This window comes from Salvelinus alpinus, chromosome 11 (assembly GCF_045679555.1).
Source record: "Salvelinus alpinus chromosome 11, SLU_Salpinus.1, whole genome shotgun sequence".
NCBI classification, from domain to species: domain Eukaryota; kingdom Metazoa; phylum Chordata; class Actinopteri; order Salmoniformes; family Salmonidae; genus Salvelinus; species Salvelinus alpinus.
The window spans coordinates 64,083,725-64,088,774 of NC_092096.1; the positions used below are offsets into that span (position 1 = coordinate 64,083,725).

General features: G+C 39.2%; 1 long non-coding RNA gene across 1 annotated transcript; it reads left to right on the top strand.

The window, feature by feature from the left end:
- The first annotated feature begins 1,566 nt into the window (after positions 1–1,566).
- On the top strand, positions 1,567–4,554 carry LOC139534663 (uncharacterized). Its single transcript, XR_011666976.1, has 4 exons — positions 1,567–1,767; positions 3,278–3,451; positions 3,997–4,056; positions 4,410–4,554. It is a non-coding gene; the product is annotated as an uncharacterized lncRNA (long non-coding RNA).
- The last annotated feature ends 496 nt before the right edge of the window (positions 4,555–5,050 follow it).

Here is a 5,050-nt window from a genome sequence, read left to right on the forward strand (position 1 = left end):
GAGACGCCTAAGACAGTGTTACAGGGAGACAGGATGGACAGCTGATCGTCCTTGCAGTGGCAGACCACGTGTAACAACACCTGCACAGGATCGGTACATCCGAAACATCACACCTGTGGGACAGGTACAGGACGACAACAACAACTGCCTGAGTTACACCAGGAACGCACAATCCCTCCATCAGTGCTCAGACTGTCCGCAATAGGCTGAGAGAGGCTGGACTGAGGGCTTGTAGTCCTGTTGTAAGGCAGGTCCTCACCAGACATCACCGGCAACAACGTCGCCTATGGGCACAAATCCACCGCTGCTGGACCAGACAGGACTGGCAAAAAGTGCTATTCACTAACGAGTCGCAGTTTTGTCTCACCAGGGGTGATGGTCGGATTCGTGTTTATCGTCGAAGGAATGAGCGTTACACCGAGGCCTGTACTCTGGAGCTGGGATCAATTTGGAGGTGGAGGGTCCGTCATGGTCTGGGGCGGTGTGTTACAGCATCATCAGACTGAGGAGTATTTCTGTCTGTAATAAAACCCTTTTGTTTTGTGGGGAAAAGAAATTCTGATTGGCTTGGCCCTCTCAGGCCCACTCATGGCTGCGCCCCTGCCCTTATATGAACTGCAACTCAGCAAAACCTTTAAAATTGTTGCATGTTGCTTTTTCATTTTTTGTTCACTATAATATTAGACATCAAATGTTGAATTGTAAACATCAAAAGAGTTAACATTTGCTTCCAGCAGCCTGTGGGCCATCAAAGTTTTATCGGTTAAAAGATTACAGAAAATTAAAACAGACTGTATGTAAATGTTCATTATTAAAGGTGCAATGTGTAACTTTGTGCTCATAACTTTGTGCACAAACAATCAAAGTGATCCAAGCTCCATATAAACTAAGCAGTGTCTTACCCTTGTTAAGACCCCACCTCCTCCGCAGTCGTAGACACTCAAAGCAGAAATGAAACTACAGGTTGCACTTTTAGCAAAATCTTTCAAATAGCACCATCTGTTGTCTATAATCTACAATTCTGTAGTAGCCCTTTATTTCACAAGGCAAGTCAGTTAAGAACAAATTCTTATTTACAATGACGCCCTACCCCGGACGACACTGGGCCAATTGTGCACTGCCCTATGGGACTCCCAATCACAACCAGTTATGAGAAAGCCTTGAATCGAACCAGGGTCTGTAGTGACACCTCTAGCACTGAGATACAGTGGCTTAGACCGCTGCACCACTCGGGAGCCCAGAGAATCTTTATATCTGTTTGGGTCATCTGCATTAGAAAAAGAGAACATGTTGTTTATTTAATATTTCTGTGATGTTTGATTACCCATACTTCTCTCCTCTGACATTCAGACAGTATATCTGTAGTGCAAGTGTGGCCAACCCCGGTGTTGGAGCGCCCCAGTGTGTCCAACAGGTTTAATACACACTACTCATGCTGGGCTGGAACAAGTACCTAGTACGACACACAGTTGTAGGATCATCATTGAAACATTAGGGGGTGGCAGGTTTAGATGAACACTACTACAGACCTCTGACTCACTTCACTTTAGTGGTTGTATGAGCTGATCCGCCCATTAAACACCACACACATCTTCAGACACAACTATTTACCATCTGTCTCTCAGGAGAAGATCACTCACTATAAGGATCCAGACAAGCAACAGTTATCCATAAAGCTGTAGTCAGAGAGACTGTGGATGATGGATTGTGTCGTGGTCACCGGGGTTCTCCTTGTGATTCTACTGTTCCATCCTCCAGCAGCTCAGAGTAAGTTTACCATCTGTGTTTAGTAAGTTTACCATCTGTGTTTAGTAAGTTTACCATCTGTGTTTAGTAAGTTTACCATCTGTGTTTAGTAGGTTTACCATCTGTGTTTAGTAAGTTTACCATCTGTGTTTAGTAGGTTTACCATCTGTGTTTAGTAAGTTTACCATCTGTGTTTAGTAGGTTTACCATCTGTGTTTAGTAAGTTTACCATCTGTGTTTAGTAAGTTTACCATCTGTGTTTAGTAAGTTTACCATCTGTGTTTAGTAAGTTTACCATCTGTGTTTAGTAAGTTTACCATCTGTGTTTAGTAAGTTTACCATCTGTGTTTAGTAAGTTTACCATCTGTGTTTAGTAGGTTTACCATCTGTGTTTAGTAAGTTTACCATCTGTGTTTAGTAGGTTTACCATCTATGTTTAGTAAGTTTACCATCTATGTTTAGTAAGTTTAACATCTAGGTTTAGTAAGTTTAACATCTATGTTTAGTAAGTTTACCATCTATGTTTAGTAAGTTTAACATCTATGTTTAGTAAGTTTAACATCTATGTTTAGTAAGTTTAACATCTATGTTTAGTAAGTTTAACATCTATGTTTAGTAAGTTTAACATCTATGTTTAGTAAGTTTACCATCTATGTTTAGTAAGTTTAACATCTATGTTTAGTAAGTTTAACATCTATGTTTAGTAAGTTTAACATCTATGTTTAGTAAGTTTACCATCTATGTTTAGTAAGTTTAACATCTATGTTTAGTAATTTTACCATCTATGTTTAGTAAGTTTACCATCTATGTTTAGTAAGTTTAACATCTATGTTTAGTAAGTTTAACATCTATGTTTAGTAAGTTTACCATCTATGTTTAGTAAGTTTAACATCTATGTTTAGTAAGTTTAACATCTATGTTTAGTAAGTTTAACATCTATGTTTAGTAAGTTTACCATCTATGTTTAGTAAGTTTACCATCTATGTTTAGTAAGTTTAACATCTATGTTTAGTAATTTTACCATCTATGTTTAGTAAGTTTAACATCTATGTTTAGTAAGTTTAACATCTATGTTTAGTAAGTTTAACATCTATGTTTAGTAAGTTTAACATCTATGTTTAGTAAGTTTACCATCTATGTTTAGTAAGTTTACCATCTATGTTTAGTAAGTTTACCATCTATGTTTAGTAAGATTACCATCTATGTTTATACAAATATGTCAGCTGTTTCGGAGCTGAGTAAATGTTACAATTCAGTGGATAAAAATGTTGATTTACTGCTTTGTTTTTTGATTGTGTTGTTAATACCAACTTCATTCATTACATTGCTAATGATGTTAAATGTGTGTCGTTGAATTTTGCAATAATTCTTCACATTTTCTGTACTGACTTTGTTGATTTCAATTAGATTTGTTGACTTTGTTGAAGTCAAATGCTTTAAATATATTCTCTCAATCATCAGCATAGGAATACGTTGTGTATATCTACTGTTGTTGGTACATTATGTTCCTGTCATACTGTCATTACCACAGTGGAGAGCCCAGATACAGATGTGGAAGCCGTGAGGTTAGAAGAGTTTTGTCTGAAAATCTCTGATGATTCGCACTGTACAACCCCTGAACCAGAGCCCAGACAAACAGTTACCAACAAGGTGGCAGCTGAGAGAACACAACTGGCAATGTCTTCACCGTCAGATGACAAGGAAGGTGGGTCACTCTAGCTTTGAAACTTCTAACAAGATATCTTCATCCTTAGAGCACAAGACCTCATACCAAAAGTATAGATTAGAGGTTATACACATTCAATCCATCACATCCTACTTTAATAACAGATTTGAGTCATGTATCTTGCAAACTCAACTCTTCCTCAGAGTCAGAAACGTCTGTCAATTCCTCATCACTTGCAGCTGAGGTCATGGTTAATAAACTTTGATTTGATTTGGGTAAGCTATTTTAGACTATAGGCCGATGTTAATCAGTTCAACATGCTGAATTGTGATACAGTTGTGAGTCAACAATTACACGTCATATGAAGTTGCATCACAAATAGAGATTTATCAATAACCGATTTACTTATTCAAGTCTTCCCACCAGACAGTGGTGAACTGGGGCCGGTAGAGAGGGAAGGGTGTCGCTGTAAGACAAGGGTCACTCCCTAGCTTAAAGACATCACAAGTCATCTTCATCCATAAATCACAAGCGAATACAGGTTAGAGAAGTCCATCACATCCTGCTTTAATATCTTTTATCAGATATAAACTCCACTCTTCAACCGGCTGTCAATTCTTCATCACTTGTGGCGAACTTCATGGGTAAGCTACATATTTCAGTCTATAGGCCTATGTTAGTCAGTTCAACAAGCTGAATGTGTACCCTCTTAGAAAGAAGGGATCCAAAAGGGTTCTTCGGCTGGCCCCATAGGAGAACCCTTTTGGGTTCTATGTAGAACCCTCTGTGGAAAGGGTTCTATATAGAACCCAAAAGGGTTCTACCTGAAACCAAAAAAAGGATATTCAAAGTGGTTCTCCTATAGGGACAGCCGAAGAACCCTTTTAGATTCTAGATAGCACCTTTTCTTTTAAGACTGTAGTTGTGATGCTGTAGCTGCAATAGAAAGAACGGTTAATCAGTTTATCAATGACCGATTGACGTTGTCACTGTTAAGACATCCCACCAGGCCGTGGGGAACTGGGGCCGATAGAGAGGGAAGGATGTCGCTGCAAGACGTGGCAGGAACACACAACTGACCAGTCTCTTGTCATGAGCATAGAGTTCAGGTTCCCTGCACCGGACGTATGTAACTCCACAGAGATAATGTGAGTGTGTGTGTGTATGTGTGAGTGCGTGTGTGTGTGTGTCCGTACGTGAGTGTGTTTGTGCGGGTGAACGGGTTATGACAATGTGTTAATGGTCAAAGGCCAGTTGATTGGTCAGTATCTATCAGCCATTAACCATTGCTGCTATTCTCTCCTAGTGAGACACTGGCAGATGGTAGGAAGGTTTGTGTGAATACCTCTCTCACAAGATACCTTGCACCACTGTTTGGGTGAGTTTGTGGGTAAGATATAATACAATATGAGGTCTTAGTTACATTTTTTGTTTCTCCATTGACGCTTGTTTGTGCATTGTTTTCTTCATCTGATCAAATCACTTAGCTGTGCGTCCTTACTCATATCAGTGGGGACCTTTCTTTCTTACCCTTTTGCAGTTTTTATTTTATTTTTACATCGCTTACATATTGTGGTAAAGATCTGACGTCCTTTTTCTCTGTGTCCTTGTGGTTATTTTAACTGAGCATGTAACAAA